The sequence below is a fragment of the Vombatus ursinus genome, unplaced genomic scaffold, assembly GCF_900497805.2.
Source record: "Vombatus ursinus unplaced genomic scaffold, bare-nosed wombat genome assembly UNPS02014945.1, whole genome shotgun sequence".
In the NCBI taxonomy this organism is placed as follows: Eukaryota; Metazoa; Chordata; class Mammalia; order Diprotodontia; family Vombatidae; genus Vombatus; species Vombatus ursinus.
Window position 1 is genome coordinate 8168202 of NW_020954723.1, and position 21953 is coordinate 8190154.

Below are 21953 nucleotides of genomic sequence, written 5' to 3' on the forward strand. Positions count from 1 at the left end.
AGAGAAGAGAAGAGAAGAGAAGAGAAGAGAAGAGAAGAGAAGAGAAGAGAAGAGAAGAGAAGAGAAGAGAAGAGAAGAGAAGAGAAGAGAAGAGAAAAGAGAGTGTCAGTCATGTCCAATCTGGAAATTTTAAAGATGTAAGTATCTCCAGTTACGCTACTAATGGAAAGAGGCTGCTTGTACCTCCATCTTAAGCAATCTGTGCATGTGTCAAAGTCCTGCCACTCTCATAAAAAAGAACAAAAATGAAGACTACTCTGCCCTTCAACCAAGTCTGACATTACATGCAGCGTTCCATAACGATAGCTCCCACATCTCTGCAGAAGTTGGTCAGTAAGCATTTATTAAGTGCTTGTTATTTGCCAGGCACTGTGCTAAGTGCTAGTGATACAAAGAAGGACCAAAAATGAAATAAATCAAATCTCATCTCTACTGTCAAGGAGCTCACATTGTGATGGGGGAGACAACAGGAAAATTACTATACAAGTCTAAGGTGCATGCAATGTAGATGGAAGGAAATTTCCAAAGGAAGTTAAGAGCCAGTCAGTGGGACGGCAGTTTCACTTCCTCTTTTTGTGACTGTGGGCAGGTAACTTACTGTTTCTGGGTCTCAGTTTCCTTACATGTAACATGAAGGGACTAGACTGGATGAACGAACTCTGAGACACCTTCCAGTTCATTCCCTCCAGGCTGCCCTCCTGAATCTGCTCCAGAACTTTTCCTATAATGCCCCAGAAACTGCTCCACTCTGAAAGCTTACTCTAGCTCACTCTTCACACATTGGAAGTATCTTCCAGCTCTGTGGCCACTCGTGATTGGTTGGTTCCTCTCAGAACTTTCATCTTAAAGAGGCATCCTAGGCCACCCATATCTTCATTTCTTTCCAAGCTGCATTCCTGACTCCTCCAAGACCTTCTCTACAATTGCCCTGCACCTTTGTTCCCCACCCCATCCCCTATCTTTCCAGCTTTCTTTCATATGTTGACTTACTCCATTAGAGGGCAGCTAGTTGGTGCAGTGGATAGAGTGCCAGTCCTGAAGTCAGGAAGACTCATTTGAGTTCAAATCTGGCCTTAGACACTTACTAGTTGTGTGACACTGGGCAAGTCACTTAACCCTGTTGGCCTCAGTTTCCTCATCTGTAAAATGAGCTAGAGAAGGAAATGGTAAACTGCTCCAGTATCTTTGCCAAGAAAATTCCAAATGGGGTCATGGAGAGATGGAGGACTGAAACGACTCAACAAAAACAACCTTCATTAGAATATAAAGTCCTTGAGGGAAGGGATTGTCTTTCTGCTTGTGTTTCCAGCACTTAGTACAATAACAAAAGCAGAGTAATCATTTAATAAATGCTTGTTGACTGACAGACAAAATAATGATCATATGATAACCTATGATCTTTTCTGGGTCTCAGTTTCTTCATCTGTAAAACAAAGAAACAAAGCAAATGGCTAGATGATAGATTTAGATCAATCAGTAACTTCAAGGGGATTTTAGTCTAATATCCACATTTTACATATGAAGTGGATAAAGAAAGTTATGTAGTTTTCTCAAAGTCCAGTAATTAGGTGACAAAACTCTTATTTGAACCCAATCCCCACGACTCTAAAGCCAACAGGCTTTCTGCTTTGCCATGATCAGTCAATAAGCAAACAATAAGCATTCATTAAGCATCTACCATATGGCAGATATTGTACTCATCACTGAGGATACAAAGAAAGGCAAAAGACAGTTCCTACTCCCAGTGATCTCAGTCCAAGTGGGAGGCAATGTGCTTGATGATTCCAAAGTCCCTTTCTGGTACTAACCTTTGATTCTATGGTTTATGCGGCCTTAGATTACTCTAGATTTCAGTTTTTTTCTTTCCCATGTGTAAGATGAAGGGTTGGACTAGATGACTTCTAATAGCTCACCTAGCTGGAAATCATGGGACTTTTGTAAGAGACATGGTTATTACAGGGATAAGCCTACTTGCAAATTACAGCTTTGACAGCAGTAACTTTTACTCCTTTTTCAGGATAGAGATGCCCCTGATCTATTAATAAGCCTACGAGTTCCCTAGGGGTCAGTACCCCATGGCAAACTGCAATCTTGGTGTCCCATATAAGAATTTCCCAGATGAATCCTCCACTAAACAAAGCAGGGATCAGAATACCAGTAATAGAATTAACCTTTTTACTCTTCTTTGCCTGACAGCCTTTGAATAACACAGGTCCAACTTTCTTTCTTTCCCCTCCCTTCCCTCCCTTGTTTTCTTCTCAACTTCCTAAAATTCCATTACTGATTCACCATTGTTGACCTAGGATTTTAAAGCAATGTTTGGTCTGTGTTTTCTAACTACCTTTCTCTGTGTTTCTTGAAGAAGAGTACTTAACAGGCCTTGATCATGGGGTCAAGTTACTTCAATTCCATTCTCCTCACTGTTACAAGAGGCTTGTCAAATCTGATTACCAAAGTTGTCTTCATAATTGATTTTTAAGTCCTTTATGCTATGTGTGGCATACTCTCATGTTCAAAAATACAGAAAACCAAACAAACACAATAAGGCCATGGGTTGCTATGGCAGCCATCAATACAAATTCTGAAGACCTGTAGATAAACCATAAGATTGTATTAAGGGGGATTTTCAACATGTTACATTTATCTATTATGTCTCTGCATATATATATGCACATACACACATATAGATCAATACAATACACACATATATTACCCTCATCCCACCTGAAGACACGACAATAGAAAATCATTTTGAAAAATGTATCCTGTATAACTTCACATGAGTTGTTTAGTATAGGATACTATCATCATATGATTTTTCAAGGAAAATAGATATTGAGAATCTATTTCTTTATCACTTTTCTTATCAAACTTATGAGTTTAAGAATAACTAGTCCAGTTAGAGTAATAAATATCAGCTGAAACTGAGAATGGCCAGTTATCAATAAGCATCCCTTTTCTTACACTTATCTAATGGCTGGTGGCACACATTATAAATTATCTAGGAGATATGTAGGAAACAGGAAATTTGGCTCCCTGGTCCTGTGTAATTAAAAAGGTGTTTCTTCCCAAAGACATTTCAACTTACCCATTTGTACACAGTTTCTTGACAGTAATGCTGGGGCAAGAGGCCTCTGCCAGCTGCCAGCTCTACACTGAACAGCAGGAATGAGTTCATCTGGAGTATTGTATTCAGTCTCGGATATCACATTTTAAGAAATATCTTTTAAAACCAGTGTCTGGCTTAAGGGAGACAAGCAAGTATATCAGGAGAAGGGGGTTGTCTTAACCATGTGACATGAGAAATAAATGAAGGAAATGATTATATTTAGCCTATAGAAGAGCTTTGGTGGCAGTGGGGGTGGTGCCAAGTGTGTGTGTGTGTGTGTGTGTGTGTGTGTGCGTGTGTGTGTGCGTGTATTGGGAATAGGGCATGGTAATTCATATATTAAGGCAGCTGCCAGGTGGAAGAGGGGACTGATTTACCCTGTGTTGTTCTAAGGGACAGAACTAGTGACAATGGGCAAAAGTTATGGAAAGATAACTTTCTAGCTAGCAGCTGTCTAGGAAACTTGAATTCTCAACCTTCTTTCATGAACTTATTGTGTGATCTTCAACAAATTTTTACTATGTCTGGTCCTTAATTTCTAAATTTGTAAAATAAGGTCTGATTTAACCAGTGAACTTTAGGATCCCCTCAGTTGTGATAGTCTATGACTCTATGAAAGAATTCAATGAACATTTAACAAATGCCTCTTGTACATAGATCATTGTGCTAGAGTTGGACATGATGCAAAGAGGGCAATAAGAGGGTGTTTATTAAGCACCGACTATGTGCCAGGGTGCTTGATTACAAATGCAGTTATTACAAATAATTATTGTAAATACAAAGTTTACATGAGAATGGGTTCATGCTTTTATTACACTAATGGTCAAGTAGACTGTGGAAAATTATTTTCTCTCCTGAGGGAGAAAATTAGCCATTTGTGGGGTTTTAAATATCACTGTGCATCCCATGTGATGTTCAGTTATCTCATCCTGGAAGACAGGAGGCCTGAACAACTGTTTCTCTCTCTATACCATTCTATCACTGGCAAACTCTCACCTCTTGTTTCTCTTATTCTTTCCATTTAAATAGATCTTTTTTGACACCATTATTTTTCATTGCCTACATTTTCTCCTGCATTCCTCCCCTTCCCCTACCTAGAGAGCCATCTCTTGTAACAAAGAAACCAATCAACTTATTTAAAAAAAAACCTAATATTATATTGTGTGTGCCATACCTGTGGACCACCCCCCTGCAAAGGACCTAGTGGAGGTGTCTTCTCATATCTCTTTTTTTGGGGGCCAGCCTTGGACTTTATAATTTTACAACATCCAGTTTCAATTGTTTGGTGGTAGTTTTCTCTCTATTTATGTTGTTGTAGTTACTGTATATTTATTGTTTTTCACTCTCTATCTGATTCTTTTATCCTTATGATTCATAGTGCCAGTCTTTTGACACTTATAATCTTAGGATTCTTTCCTACTCCCTGTACTTATTAGAGTCCACCTTACCCCAAACACGTCACATTTTTTTGTTTTCCTTTCAGTTCCCAATCTAATGGGCCATTTGAAACCCCTGCCCTTTCGTTAAAAAACAAAACAAAACAAACAAAAAAAAACTCCTCTTCTTCCCTTATGGTCCTTTTCCAGAACAAAGGATGAACAACAAAACAACAACCTCATACTCTTTATATCTTCTCACAGTTACATGCACCCAGCTCTCTCCAAAAGCCACTGAATCCTTGGTTACTCTGTGCATCATGAAGTACCCCTTCTCTCATGCCCTGCCTGACGCATTGGGCAAAACCCCCAGAGTATTATATATTTTGCTTTTCCCCAACACTGCCCTTTGCTACATCATTGGCCTCCCTTGTATCCATTGTAGATATTGATTGGTCTACAGATTTCTTGTTCCTTTCTCTAGGAGTTTAGTACTTAGCTCACAGGCTTCTTCTCTTTTCTAGGTCCTGCTCTAGATTCAAAGACTTTGATCTTTCTCTCTCTCTGTCTCTATGTGTATATCTATGCATATCTCTCTTATCTATCTCTATCTCTACCTATCTCTATCTAGATAGATATATACATATATACATATGTAGGCACACACATATGTAAACACATATATGTCTATACCTGTGTAAAGATATATGTATAGATACATATGTACAAATACATATAGAGTATATACACATGTATATATTAACATATATTAATCACCTAGGAAAGAGATGCTTCACTTAAATGGTAGGAAGTTGTTAAGAAGTGAATTGAATTTCAAGATTGGAAGTTGTTTAGAAGTAAACTGAAAATAAAATCAGTGAATATAGACAACTGTTTCTACTGCAGGAGCTTGGCTGGAAAAGAGAGGTGAGATATAGTACAGCAGCTTGAGGAGATGGTAGAATCAAGTGATGGAGGGATTTTTTTTTTTTGAGATAGGAGAGATCCAGGTTGTAGGCGGCATAGAAAGAATGGATAGGAATGAATTGGATCAAGAGCACAAATGAAGAGGGTTTGACTCTGGCAAAGAAAAGGCCTTTCTCTTTATCAGAGGCTGAAGTAAAGGAAGACAGAATGGAGGATTATTTAGAAAGGTTTGGTGGTGTAGATCTGGAGGGAAAGGGAATTCATGGTGGATGGATTCTATTTTCTCAGTGAGGTATAATGGAGAGCTCTTAGGTGTGACCATCCTTGTGAGTGGCAAAAGTTGAGTGAAGATACAAGTCTTGATAGTTGATGTATAAGAACTAGAACACCAAGGAGGCCATCAAGGGAACATCAATAGGATAGATAGATAGATAGATAGATAGATAGATAGAGGTCTATTTGCATGTCTCTCTGTCTCTCTCCAGATCTATATGCATATCTATCTCCAGTTATAAATATATTTACATAACTATATATACACATATAAATATGTATATATTTATATACCTTGATATTTGGATATATATATCTTTATCACTATTTCTGTATCTATATACATATGTCTAGATATAGGCAAATACATGTGTGTATGTATAAACTATCCTCTCTCCTGATGATCTCATCAGTTTCCTTTGTTGAATTATAATCTCTATTCAGATGACACCAGTATATGTAGCCTCTGTTTCTCTTCTAAATTCTAGCATTGTATCACCAATTACCTCTTGGATATTTTCACCTAAATGTTCTCAAATTCAGCTAATCTAGAAGAAAAGCTTATTATATTTCCTCCTAAAACCATCTTTCTATTAAAGTTCCATATCTCTAGTGAGGGCACCATCATGCTTCTAGTTACTCAGTCTCACAACCTTGAATACATCCTACATTCTTACATCTCCTGCTGTACTCACCTCTGCCTCCCAAAACACATATCTATGCCTTGCATCACTTCCCTTCTCTTCACTCACACAACCTCTTCCCTAGTCAAGGCCTTCATCATGTCTCACCTGTACTATTGCAGTAGCCTGGTAGATGTAACGTAGAATGGCAAGGGTGGAGAGCAGAAGTGGGAAGATCTACTAAGAGATTTTTGCATTAGTCCAGAAGGCTTGTGATGGAGTTGTATACTAGAAGGATGGCTGTAGAAGTAGAGAGAAGGGGTACAGATATGACATATTGTGGAGGTAGAATTGGTAGGTAACAAATTAGAAATGAGAGATAAGAGAATCAACGATAATACCAATATTTTGAACATAGGAGACTGGGTTAATAGTGGTGCAATTAATACAAACAGTTGATAGAAGGAAGAGTTGGTCTTGGTGAAAAGAAAATAATCTTGGTTTGGGATATAGTGTAGGTTGGGAGCTGAAAATATAGTTAGACATATAGTTGATGTAAAAAATACAGCTCAATAACATAATTTGGGAAAACAGGTCAGAGAGAAGTTTTTTTTTTCTTTCTCAGAGATGTGAAGGTACAGGAATTTAAGGAAGAAAAGTCTCCCACCTTCCTCAATAGAAAAAAAAAGACCTTTTATACTCTAAGAATAAGTGCTTATTATTTTTAAGCTTTCTCCCTTGAAGTCAGGACAAATTGACATGTTTTCTCTAAAGTTACCCTTATAAGCAGCTTGTTTTTCCTGTGGTTGTGCACGATGACTTATTTCCCTTTGTGCCTAGCCTTGTAGAACAAACTGGGTTGGAGGTTAATCCAAATAGAAGAAAATGGTTGTGACTTGTTCAATTTGCACTGAAATGAAAGCTAATTCAAAAATAGGGTCACACATATCAAGAGAGAGAAAATACAGGGTTCACCTTTCTTTGTCTCCACAGTATCCTATAGGTTGTTGGAGATTCAGTTCTGGACCTTGAGAGATAGAACAGTGAATAAGTATAGATTAGATAATCATATGCACAGAAATAACAGATGAACCTAGGAGAATAAATGAAATTACTAAAGGAAGGAATGTAAATAGAAAATATGGGTTAAGGAGAGACACTTTTACTAACCTTGAAGATCCAGGAAGAAGACAAAGATGGAATTAGCAGAGAAACAAATTAAAAGGTAGAAAAATTAAAACATTCTGTGTTTTTGAAACATGGGAGGAGAGGGTTTCCAGAAAGAAGGGAGAGGTGTTTAACATTATCAAATATTGAAAAGAGGTCAAGGAGAAGTAGATGTTTTTAGTACTTTGGGTTTGACAATTAGCAGCTCATTGGTGGACTAAGAAAAATCAACTTTGATATACTGATGGGAACAGAAGCTGGATTGCAAGGATTTAAAGAAACAGTGGGTGATAATGATCAGAGGCAATTAGAATAGACAGCTATTGTTGCTAGATAATTGTTTATTGTAGAAAGTGGCCTGGGCAGGTATCACTAGAGTGATACCTCCAGAGTAAAAGATTGTATAAGTTAAAAGTTATGGGAGAGGGCATTACAAAGCTCTGGGAACTCAGCTTCTTCTACTGTGGGAGGATGGCATAGTCAGGTAGAAGGCCTTGCTTAGCATGCATGGTTAGAGACAAAGAATAATCCTTGGTTGGGACTTGACTTTCAACTTGGGATATATTAGCCATGAGTGGTGTTGCTATTAGCCAAGGCCTGACTGATTATTTCATCTTGGGCTTACTAGATGATTTCTTTCTTTTTTCCCTAGCTATGGCAGAGTTCTTCCATAAGAAAAAGTCAGAGCCCATAGCTAATGTAGCTGGCAAATGTTGATGGCAGTGATTAATGGAGGCAACCTCCTCACTCTGGCCTGAAGACAGGAAATGTCTTCCTGGGGCACAGTCCAGTAAAGGGCAATTATTGGAGGGGACATGGAAAAATTGGGACATTAAATCACTGTTGGTGGAACTGTGAGCTGATCCGACCATTTTGGAGAACAATCTGAAATTATACCCAAAGAGTTATAAAATTGTGTATACACTTTGACTAAGCAATGCCACCATTAGGTTAGTTTCCCAAAGTGATTAAGGAAAAAGAAAAAGAACTAAAAGTTCTAAAATATGTATAGCAACTCTCTTTATGGTGTCAAAGAACTGGAAATTGAGGGGATGACCATCAGTTGGGGAATGGCCAAACAAGTTGTCATATATGATTGTGATGGAATACTACTGTGCTATAAGAAATGATGAGCTGGTTGATTTTAGGGGAAAAAAACATGGAAAGACTTGCATGAAATAATGAAGAGTGAAATGAGCGGAACCAAGAGAATGTTGTACATAGCAATAGCAATATTGTTCTAAGAACAACTTTGAATGATTATATCATTTAGAATATTATAAATACTCACATCAACTACAAAGGACCTATGAAGGAAGACACTATACACATCCCGACAAAGAACTGATAAATAGAAGTATGTATAGTGTGGTTTTATATATATGTACTTATTTGTGTCTCATGGTGGCCTTCTCTAGGTTGAGGTGGCGAGGCAGGAAGAAAAAAATAAAAAGTCCACAGCAGAGAACAAAAGAAAACTTGGAAGGAAGCACAGAAAAGCAAGGTAACTTTGAAAATTATTTTTAGGATTTATTACATAGTTTTTTTTTAACAAGTAAGCAGTGTGAAATGGAAATTCATGGTTTTATGTTGAATCCTCTTTTTATGTTGTGCCATGTACATAGAATTTTCTTTGTATTTTTGTATTTAAATTCAAATGAATATATTTTTTAAAAAGACAGTTATAGTTGCTATTGCTCTCTCTTTAGATAATTCTGGTGATCATGTTGGGTTTTAGTGAAGTCCCAGTCAGGCAGATATAATGGTTGCTAAGAGCTTTATGGACAACATCCAGGACTATTTTGAGGATGTACTGGGAACATTTTGGATCATTGTTCTTTATCAGGGAAAACCTCCATCTCCACAATAAGGACAATGCCATTATGCTGACAAAATTGACACAGTGGGTCAGTATATTGTTGTTTTATGGCAAGGACAAAAGGTATATTATACCCAATCTTCACTATACACTGTTACTTGGCAAAGTTACTTTCATCTTTCTTATACCGGTCACAGTACTTAGCCAGTCCATTCAGACAGACCTTAAGTGGTAAGCTAACTGTTGGTCCTTGCCAATGGCACCACATATTTGCCCACCTGTTGCCCACAATATCACATTTGGCCTTTACAACTTTTGGGAAGGGATAATCATCATCAGCCTTCTGGCAGAGTAACTCATAAAAAAGGATACAATTGATCTGTTTGATAGAGTGGTGCATAGTCTCATCTTCTGTCAGCAATACAGGTACTTATTTTCTTTTGTGTTCTCAGTTCCAAAGAACTGCAGCCATTCTGCAATGCTGCTAGTGGATTCATCTGTTGCCAGGATTCCTTTTCCTAGAGCAACAATGTAGTGAGCAGTCTTATACAGCTCTTTCTTTTGCTCTGGTGTGACTATTATGTATTATAAGGCATGTTGTCTTTGGCTGAGTTTGTAGTTTCCTAGCCTCTGGTAGTGAGGATCAATGCATGAGAAATAGCAGCATCACACTGGTGGCTTTGGTGGTAGATGTAGAGTGAATGACACCATCAATGAACAGGCCATGGATAATTTTTGTAAAGAAGTTTGGTTTTAAAGGAGATGAGAAAGAAAGGAGGGTAGCAGGATGGGATTCAATGGTGAAGGGCAAAATTTTTTTTACAGTTGAGGAGACTTGAACATTTTTATAGATAAATTGGAAGGAACCTATAAAGAGGGGAAATCACACAGCCTCAGGCTTCTCAGTGAAGGAGGAGACTGAGTCATAGGTTGTGGGAATGGAATAGAGTTTGTGGATTTGGAGTTTGTGGAAAGAGGAAAAAGTTTCGAATAATTTATATATTAACAACAAAAAATTAATTATGATAGCATTTCTATAACATTTTAAGATTTGTGAATGACTGCATGTGTTACCTTATTTGAGCCTCACTATAACCTTGTGAATTAAGTACTTTAAAAATTATCTCTATTTCACTGATGGAGGAGCTGAGTCTGAGAGAGGTTAAGTGACTTGTCCAAGGTCCCAAAGCTAGTAACTGAGGGAGAATCGAAACTCAGACTTTCCTGACTCTAAATCTACCACTCCATCCCCCTAAGTTAAGGACTCAATAAAAGTAGCATAGAAAGAAAGTCAATCATCATTGGGAAATCTGACTTGTGCTCTGACTCTCATCTCTTCTCTTTTACCACTACCATTTTGTCCCTGAGGTATCCCAAGTAGATTGGGACTGACTTCTAGAAATATGATGGTCTGACTTCAATCAGACTAACTTCCATGATCTTTCTCATAGACATTCTAGTGTAACACTAACTTCCATGATCTTTCTCATAGACATTCTAGTGATACCATATCTCATTTAAGGAGATGATGGAAGCTTTCTGGGAGTGAGTTTTCATAGGCGTTGCCTTCTTGATGCTTATACATTGTTGACATTTAAAGGCTATTTCTTCATTGCCAAAGCAAAATACAAGGTGGTTCAATTAACAGTAAAGTAGTGGATATCAAATGGCCAATTTATATTGCTCAGGCAAAGGAGGGCCTTTTTTCTGCTGTATAACAGAGATTGACTGTTAAATTAATCCTGAATTCACTGCATGATTTCACAGACTCAGTTTCTTTTAGATTTAGGCCAAAACACATTTGGTTACATTCATATCCAATGTGAAGTGGGAATTTCCTGTTGAGATACTAAGAATGATTGTATTAGGGGTCATTTGTAGGGCATGATCCATTGGATAACAATGCCAGCAACAGGTTCTGCTGTATAGGCTGAATGGACTTACTATTTAGCAATGCCAACTTTATACTTTGTAAAATCTCTATGGTTGGCCTAGGGACAAATACTCAGTAAGCACTCAGTGAATGTTAGTTGAAAAAGATGATTTGTGTACAACTTCCATATAGTGAGTTCAAATTCATTCTTGGATAAAATTGACTTAGGACCCTGAAAAGAGGCAGCTATGGTATGGGGGTGAAGTATTGGATTTGGAGACAGAGGAATGATTTTTAATCCTGACTCTGTCACATACTATGCAGCTAACCATGCATGTCATTTCATCTCTCTGTGTCTCAGTTTCCTCATCTGTAAAATAAGGAGGTTGGAATAGATGAGCACTAAGGTACCTTTCTTTATACTTTATGATCTTTTCTATTTGTGCTTAATACAGGCTTTCACTTGGACAGAAAGTTTTTTTTTCTTTTTTAAAGTATTGGTAGTATTGACACTATTATTATTGTTCTTATTACCAACTATTCAATTGGTGATAGTAAGAACAGTTGCCTTATTTGTTGTTGTTATCATTATTGTTTTGATCCATGGTTTTATTTCTGTGGAGAATTTACACTGTAGAAATTCTTACCACTGATAGGCAACTCATGGTCTACAACTTATGGTCATTGATAGTTAGCTATTATAGATAGATTTGATAGCTAGGGTATTAAGAGGTTACATAGCTAGCCAATGGTTTTTCAGCTTGTATAAGTCAGATACAGTACTTGAATCCAGTCATTCCTGATTCTAATGATGGCTCTCCATCTACCATGATAAGCTGCCTCATTTATCCTGTGATTTTACCAATGGGGGACTGGTAACTCTTGTATAATATCATTTTATCAAGTTGCTAGTGACACTTGGGGGCCAGTGGATAGAGCACTGACCCTGGATTCAGTAAGACCTAAGTTCAATCCAGCCTCAGACGCTTACTAGCTGTGTGACTTTGAGCAAGTTACTTAATCCAATTTGTCTCATTTTCTTCATCTGCAAAATGAACTGGAGAAGAAAATAACAAAGCACTCCAGTATCTTTGCCAAGAAAACCCCAAAAGGGGTCATGAACAGTTGGACATGACTAAAAAATAACTAAACAACAACAAGGACACTTGTACATTAAGTGACTTAACAATGATCACATGGCTAGTATGTGTCAGAATAAAAACCCAAATCCCTATCTTCCTGGTGCCAAGACTGGTCCTCTATACCTGTAGTCTCAATGTATTTTTGATTGTGCACTCCTATTAGTTAAAAAAAAGTAGTAGAGGAATTAAATGTCCTTTAAATGTTTGATAGAATTCACTTGTGACTCTGTTTCTGAAGTTTTTTTTCTCCCATTGGAAGTTCATTTAAGGCTTCCTCAATTTTTTTCCTCTGAAATCAGGTTAAGTTCTCTATTTCTTTTTCTGTTAATTTTGGTATTTTATTTTTGTAAACACAATTATTTATTTCATTTAAGTTGTTGGGTTTGTTGGTATATGACTGAACAAAATAATTTCTAATAATATCCTTTATTTCTTCTTTATTTGTTGTGAATTCTCCTTTTTAATTTTTGATACTGGTAATTTGGTTTTTCTCTTTGAGTTGGGATAGTGGTAGTGGAATTCTACAGATGTACAAAATTGCATGAATTTCCAAATAAGATTGCTGTAGTATCAGTTTTACTTAACTGTTTTATTTTATTACAAAGAGAATTCTTATTCCAAGGAACTTGTTACAAAGAACTGGGAGTAATCTGTAAATATTTGTAATGTAAAAACAAAACACATCAATAAAACCTTTTTAAAAATCCAAGTAATCAAAAAAAATTGAGTATGCATCCCATATAGGTACATTTAGGTTTGAATTATATAATCCACTATTTTACTATTATGAATATGAAACATGCACAGCAATAGAAATGGAAAAGGATAAGGATAAAATAAAACTTTTTAATCTTAAAATTCTATTTATTAATGGTATAAAAAAGCTTTATGCTTTTGATAGCAATGTAATTATGCTTTGCTATTTTTCAAAAACTCCTGGGGGGGTGGGGCCGGGTAAGATAGACTTGTAAATAGTAATTGTCGAATAATTATTCAGTCTTAACAGTCAGAGACTAAAATAGTGTTTCAGCAGGTGTCATGCTTCTTTGTGTGTTGATATTTACTCTACTTACTGCAAAAACAACAAAGAAAAATGAATTGTCTCTGATATTTAGTTCAGCAGAGTTTTTGGTATAACTCCATTTTTTCCCCTTCACACACTTCTGCTTAATGGATGTTGTCCTACCTTAATTTCCTATTTGTGATTGGATATTTCAGTTGTGCTTTGGTTTTATTGGCATATAATTGGTGAAGAATAGTTAGAAGATCGGTTTGGCTGGACTACAGAGTACAGAAGGGGGAATAATATGTAATAAGGTAATAAAAGTAATTTGGGTTCAAGTAGTAAAGCTCTCTGAATGCCCACCTGGAAAGTAGGGAGGAGCCATTAGAATTTATTGATTAGGGATATGATGGGGTCAGACCTTTGTTTTCTGAAAATCAGTTTAGTAGTTGTGTCGAATATGGATTTGAGTGGGGACAGACTTGACATAGGAAGGCCGGTTGGGAGGCTAGACAAAAAGTCTTAATGAGAAGCGATGGGGTCCTAAACTGGCTTATTAGGTAGACAAAAGGGGAAAGATACAAGAAATGTGGAGATAGAAACAACAAATGAGATTTGGAAACTTCTTAGGTGTATGTATGAATGAAAGTTAGGAGTTCCAGATGATACTGAAATTGGGCACTTGGATGTCTGGAAGAATGGTGGTATCTTCAATATACATAGGAGTGCTTAGAGGAGATATGGGTTTGAACGGGAAGAGATAATGTAATAAGGTCTGTGAAGCCGGTCACCCCAAATGGAAAAGTGGGGACATAGAGCTCTTATTCATTTGTCACTTCTCCAGAGCATAGACCCCACTCTTTGAAAGGTGACTGCCACTGTGGGTATCAGGCTTGTGGTTAGGTTCTAATTACACTGTGGGAACTTGTACAATGGCATCAAGGAAAATAAGAGTATAGCATTGAATTATCCAGGGTGAACTATTTGGCTATTGTGGGAAGGGTAGAATGAGACCTCTGCACCCTCCTCTTGGTTAATCACAACCCCCCCCCACACACACACATTTTGGAGTCATGTCACAGCCCCCTCTTTGGAAATCATTCACTGATTTATGGTATTCTGCCTCTCAGGTGCTATTATTATACTCGTCTTACATATGAGGATACTCAGGATCACAGAAATTAAGTGGCTTACTTGACACTTTATAAGTGTTTGAGGTGATTGAAAGCAGGTTTCGTTATTATCAGGGAAAGGTTCTCAGTCTAATACCCTATCTACTTTACCATGCTGCCTTCTAAGTTCAAATAGTTGTTTTACGGGCAACATGAGGGTTTACAAAATATTCTAAGGCAAAAAAAGCCCCCAAATCAGACAATAATTTGTTTTAATTTTAATGAAGGATATATTTCCAAAAAGAACATCTTACTGAATTGGAGTTGTGACCAAGTAAAGCAAATCATGAAACTTCTCAAAGTTTCAACCAGTGGAGGTAGACTGTAGGTTGCAAAAAGGAGAATAATGTAATAAGCCAGAAAAGGTAAGTTGAGATCAAATTGTGAAGAGCTTTGAAATAGAAACAGAGGAGTTGGAAGACACTGGAGTTTATTGAGTATGACAAGATCAGATCTGTGTTTTAGGAAAATAAATTCAAAATCACTGATCTAAAATATTAGGTTTGGTATATAAGCTTCTAAAAGGAGAGTAAAAAATTAATTGTAATGATGCTGGGTAAAGGATTTTGGATTCTAGTAGAATGTAAGGTCCTTGAAGGAATGGATTGTTTCTCTCTTTTTTCTTTGTATACCCAATACCTAGCAAGCCACCTTGAACACTTAAGGTAGGTACTCAATAAATGTTAACTGTATTGAACTGAATTAGATAGAATAGACGTCTGAATGCAATCTGCAGTAAAACTACCATTCCTACTAGGTCTATACCCTTCGAGTTAGAAGGATAAAGAAAAAGAAATTGATATGAATATTTCTTCTGTTTGCTCATTCTATGGGCAGGGAAGATAAGGCAAAAATACCACACAAGTGGCTTTATTTTATCACTACTTTTATTAGACTACGTGTAGACCTTAAGAAATGCTAGAAATCTATCAGGTCATAGAAATTTTCTTTGTCCCTAACAAAAAGAAGAAAACTTTGATATAAATGAGGTCCTTTCATCCACAGGTTACCTAAACAGCTAAACTTCCAGCTCTTGTGGGGAGCTCACTTTCCCTGGTAATGACAAGACTTTGTGTAGTTTGGCCCAAAGTGACTATTTGGTTGAGTTTGCAAACCAAAGTTAGTCTACGTCAGCCTTATTTCATTTTCCACTTTTTTTTTGTAAAGCTGTGCCCTTCATTATTTTTGACACTGACTCTTCAGATTAGATCCATATGTTTATTAATTCCAAGAGAAATTTAACAGATATGTGATCCAAGCAATTTATGACTCCCCAACCCTGGAAAGATTATGAAACTCTTTTAATAGTAAAATACAATATGTAGTTATTCTGGAAATTTTTGCTCACTTATCTTCATAATCATAAATTATTTCATACCTAATTACAAACAGGCAGACTGAATAATTGTCTTCATTGAGAGCTGTTTGACACTGAGAATATATAGTCTTATTTTATAAACCTCTTAATGTTCAGCCTATAAATATGTCACAGCTAAGGAGTACTGCATCTTTAAGTATATTAAATTCAGTCTTGTGTAACCAAACATAATAGGATTTTTAAATGAATTATAGCTGAAGTACTTAACAAACAACTTTTTAAACTTTCAACACATGTAAAGGTGTTTGAAACTGACCATTTCAAATTTAAAACTCCAAAGTGTACTTAATTCTTGGCATATTGGCAACAAATTTATCCTCGAAAGACTCTTTTTTGGATATAGATTTAATGGGAATAAAATTTTTTGATAAAATTATTTTATGTAATCACATCTTTCCTTCTCCCTTTACCCCCACACATGCTTAAAAATCCTGCAAAAGAGATGCCTTAACATATCTTTAGCACAATCTTGAGCTACTTCCAAGGAGCTTGGAAGGTTTTTGACTGAAAGCAAGAGTTCTCATCAAGCAGTTGCATTTGTTTAGCAAGGAGATATTTATATGTATGTTCTCTTGCTGGGGAAAATTCAGTGTTGACGTCTTTGAAATTTGACCTTGTTTCTCCCATTTAAAGATCTCATCACACCAATGAATCACCAACCAACTGATGCAAAAGAAAGGGTTGCAACACAACAATTCACAGGGCTCTGACATTTATATAGTGTTTTAGGGTTTACAAAACATTTTACACACATTATCTCATTTGATCCTCACATGACTCTGCCTTGGTTCAGGAAGACATAGGTTTAAGTCTTTTCTTTGACACATACTAGCTGGTTGACCATGGGCAAGGCACTTAAACTCCCATTGACCCCAGGTAATTTTCTAAGGTAGTAACAAAAGATTTGTAGAGGGAATTTCAACACTGGGAGTTCCTTCACCAGGGAAACCAAAGGTCTAGACTCCTCAACAGCCACTCCCCCCCCCAAAAAAAGACAAGGTCCTATGAAGTATGTAATACAAGCATCATTATTCTCATTTTGCAAATTGACAAATGAATAACAATAATAGTAATAATAGATAACATTTATATAACACTTTAAGATTTGTAAAGTGTTTTATAATTATCTCATGTTATCCTCACAACAACCTTGAAAGGGAGATTCTATTGTTATCTCTATTTTACAGATGATGGAACTGAGGCTGACAGAAGTTAAGTGGCTTACCCAATTAGGTAGTTCCTTGGGTCTTCCTGACTAGGTCCAGTACCAGCTGCCTCTAATAAAAAGATGATATGAAGTATCTTGCTGAAAGTAATGCAGTGAGTAGGTGGCAGAGTAGAGAATTGAGCCTAGTTTCTCTGACATCAAGTCCAAGGCTCTTTTCTCTGCACCACAACTGTTTTTGATTTTCTGGTGATTTTAGGACTTTTCAATCTGGATAATTTAGGAAAAAAACCCCAACTGATTCTTGTGTGATTCTCTGCATTACTAGGGGCATCCTAGCAACAGGCAAATTAGCCTGTAAGTCTAAAGAACACATTTTATTCCTGGCTATGTTTATAATGCTTTAACCACTGGCAGAAAGGGTCCTAATTTTGAATTGTCTGAAAGCTACTGCACTAATCTGCTAATACAGCAAAAAAGATGCTGCTACCCCCAAAAGCAAGATTTAGTTCAAGTAAATTTGCATCCATAACACTGTGAAATACTGTTGCCTTTGCAAAAACAAGAGGGGCATTAAAAACAAAGCATCCCGTTATTCTGCGGATTCGATTTATTTAGGTCTAGGGTTCAGAACAGGAAAGTATTTTAATTAATTAAGTCAGGTGTAAGGGTCTTTAAGTGTGGGCTTCCAAACCTCCTATATGTCAAAAATACATTTGGTTTTCTAAGAATTAAATTTGTCTGCAGTCAACCATATGAACCCAAGCCAGTAATTGAACAAGAACCTTGGCTGTGGGGTAGTACATAGGCCCCAGCTGTGATTCCATTGACTTAATAAATACCTAAGGCAGGCTGTAGCATTTGTAAATAAAGAGGACCAGAATTATTTATTATTCCAAAGTCCCTGTCCATCATTTTCCCCCTAAGAGAAATTGCCCATTCTATGAGCCTAAAGCTTTCTCTTCACGTGGAAGTCATTACTATAATTTGAATCAAAATTCTTTTTCTTCCCTGTCTCTACCTTCCCTAGTGACACATTTAAAATTCCCTCCTAAAAGGCTTTGTATGGAATAGAAGGGTATATAATTGTTAAATCTTTCTTTGAAGCTGCTGAAGAATAACAGAGGAAAATAAAATCTAATAGAGAGAAATGCCATTCAATAACACGTTGAATAATTTGAGGTTTATAATAAAAACAAGTAAGAAATCATGAATTAATTTTTTAGTATTAATTATAGTTAACATTTATACAGTGATTTAAAGTTTATAAAACACTCTATCTCATTTGATGCCTGTAGCTAAATACAAGTCAGATTTTTCTGTCTGCAGTAGTATTCTCTTATCATTTCAAGCAGTTTCTCAGTGTTTAGGCAGACAAAAGAAAAGTCAGGTAGATAGTCTAGTCCTAAGCATGGCACTCCATCTTTCTGCTATTGCTCCCAGGCATGTAAAATGTTGAGAATAGAGTATCCTTTGACACAAGGATAGGAACTCGAGGAGTTGATTTGGAAATTTTTACTGCGGACTTTACAGGCATGGGAAACTCCTCTAAGGAAGGAAGGGCATACAAAATGGTTTTTCATCCATTCATTTCAAGGAAGAGCCCCAAAGGGAAACTTCATTCTCCGGTGAGATTTTCTCCCAAACTCTATTTGTGATCTCTTCTCCCACTACTCTTTTAAAGTCAACTAAATGACTGTCTGCCACTGTGTTCTGAAAAAACTGTTACCTCTTTTTTCTTCTTCCTTATTTGTGAGAGCAGGAGCCCACATTTAGAGAGCCTGCCAGATTTATCAGTGAGAAGTTGAAAGGTGTTTATTCTCCCGTGCTGGGATGCATGTTTTTAAATTCAGAACCTTTTGTTTTCAGCTCTGAATTATTTTCCAACCCCTCCCCTCCCCCAACTTCTCTCCTCCCAACCATCCCCCCCCAAAAAAGACAACCCACAAACAACACAGTGGATTTGAAGGTATGTGGATTGAACCAAATGTGGAAGTGAACAGAAAGCTTACCCAACGAATGAACCTCTGTCAACTCATATCACATTGGCTTCAACAAAAACCAAACCAAACAAAAATTAGGTCTGGGAGGAAAATATTTCCAAAGTTAGAAAGCCTTTTGTGTTAAAGTCTTCTCATAAAATCCTGAGCCCAAGCTGACAGCTTCAGGAACCTCAGGCATTTCACATAAAATGTCCATTTGGATCAGGCTTCTGAATTGAATTTGATGCCAAAATTTTTTCGTGGTTTCCCTCCACTTTCTGAAAATATTAAGCTTACAAAAAATTACTAACAGATAGGGACTAGAGCTATGATATCATTCATATGAGGAACTACTAGAAGAGGAAACTGATTCTACTATTGTAGGTCAGTAGCTTTTCTGTGATTTATAGTCATAGAGAGTTGACTAAAACATTGGGAAGCTCAGCAACTTCCCCAGAATCACACAGCCAGTTCGTGTGGGAGGCACAAACTTCAACCTAGTTTTCCTTGGCCTCTTGGCCAGCTCTCTGTCTACTACACTATATCTTCTCTGGTACAACTCTGGCCTGTGTAGAATGATAGAATCTCATTGTGACTCCAAGGCGGAGAGCTAATCAGTTTGGTATCCTTCCTTGTCTTTTTAATTGATACAAGCTTCAAATTGGCTCAAATTTAAATTGGCACAAAATTCTTTCTCTGTGTTGATTTCTTCATTAGTGATGTTTAGGGTGGGGGGAGGAAGAATGAGGGGAAGGGTGGGACAAGAGGAATGATAAAACTCGACATATGCAATCAGTTAGATGAACTATTGAATTTCTGAGATAATTCCTGAATTTCATCTGGAATGGGACAGCCTTTATAGCCCACTTACTTTATAGCCCAATAGCTTTACTTACACATTCAGTAACGTTAGCTCACCTTCATATTCTCTCTCTTCCTTATGAACTTTGACAGTGTTTAATTAAATTCCACCCAATAGACTTTGTTAGATCCCTACTATGTATAGGTGCTGGTTTTAGGGATAAAAGGATAAAAACAAGATTGCTTCTGCCCTGAAGGATTTTATATTCTACGTATAGCACTCCATTCTGAACTGTTTTGTTCAAAACAACCAGGTCAACTAATCAATGAATCAATCCATCAACAAGCATTTAAGAACCTTTAGCATGCCAGATACTGCAGAAGTCTTTGTAGTTACAAAGACCAAAAAAACAAAAAGAAACAATTCTTACAGAGATCTACATGAGTAATTAATCTTCATACTTACATGCATACACACACACATACACACACACACACACATATAAATCGAGAAATATCTTTGTTTTTACAAAATACTGCTCTGTACTCAAACCCATTTAAAAAAACCCACAACTACCATCAGTATCTAAATAAGGGCTTATGCTCTTGAAGGCAAAGAGTTTAGTATATGGTTGTTGAGTTACTAAGCTATCCCCAGCTACCCAACTGTTTCAGTCATTGAGAATTTAACGGAGGAGAAAATGAGAATGTATTGATTTCTTTGCATGCCCCTTGGAAAAGGCATTTCAGGCTGCTTTTATGATGTGTTTTTAAGCACATGAGACTGCCCCTTTTAAGTTACTTAAGACAACCCAGACCTACAAGTGACCGTGGATGCTGCTTTCCTTTGGAATCTCACACCAAAGCAGAGTAAGGCCTGTGTGATGATAATAGGGGTGGGGAAGAAAGGAAAGGTAGAGGGGAGGAGAGTAGAAGGAAGGCCATGTTTACCTTGAAGTTTATGCTGATTGAATATATAAAACCAATACAGGGACTAGATTTGCCATCAACTAAACGAAGCAGCTGAGGTAAATAACTCTGAAAAACTAAACCAAAAGCAAGGTGGTCAGGAATAATAATAACTAACATTTACATAGCATGTACTGTGAAGTAAGCTCTTTACAATTTTTATCTCCTTTGATCCTCACAATGACCCTCAGGGGTAGGAGCTATTTTTGTCCCCATTTTACACATGAGGAAACTGAGGCAAACATAGGTTAAATGACCTGCCCAGAGCCTCACAGCTAGTAAGTGTCTGCATCTAGATTGGAACTCAGGTTTTCCTGACTCCAGGTTTGACACACTGTACTAAACTGTAGCTGTCCTTAGGCGAAGAGTTTAGGTTGGGTACCAGAAACATGGAAATCTCGATACTGAAAGCACCCTTCCTAATTTTTTTTTTTTTTTTTTTACTGAAGGAAATGTCTTTTCTCTATCCTGCTAGGGTAGGAGCCAGTCCTAGGTCATAGCTCTGGTGATATTCTTGCTTCGAGGGCTCATGCTTTGAGTGAGTGCTGGGGGTACAGCCTTTCTATAATTTAGCAGACAATGTTTGAGGGCTGCTGGGGCTGAAAAAATGAATCACCCTTGTGTTTTATCTGTTGAAAGTCACTTCCAATTTAGCTAGGCTGATCCTCAAACAGCAGTCCCACAGTCTATGCCCTCTCCTGTCCTGAAAGCCTTGTTAACTTGGTAGGAGCTAGCTGAGCGGGTACTCCTTTGTTATAGCTTCCAAGAGCCCTGGGTCTTCTGCCTGCCATTAGGGAGTTTTAGAATAGGACTTCAGGGAGGGCATAGTGATTTTTTTTCTAAAATTTATAACATGTGATCAGATGAGGTATTTTTTTTTTCTTATTCTCAGTGATATAAGACTTTATTGGAAAACATAATGCAGTGTTCTAAAATAAAGTTCATAGGTTTTATGACTTGAATTATGTTTGGCTTGTCACCCTTGCCATGTGTACTACCTGAATAATAATGTCCATTTTTATTGGTGTTTATAGGTATAGGAACTGTACTTTCAATGATATAGAGAACTTGGATATGAGGAAATACCCTCTACCAATATAGTTTTTGAGCATTGCCTAGACTAGAGCACAGAGAAATTAAATGTGCTTAGCATAGTACATGGCTTTTGGTAGAC

General features: G+C 37.1%; 1 pseudogene; it reads right to left on the bottom strand.

Moving 5' to 3' along the window:
* Positions 1-9180: 9180 nt before the first annotated feature.
* Positions 9181-14251, bottom strand: LOC114030039 (annotated as a pseudogene).
* Between the last annotated feature and the right edge of the window lie 7702 nt (positions 14252-21953).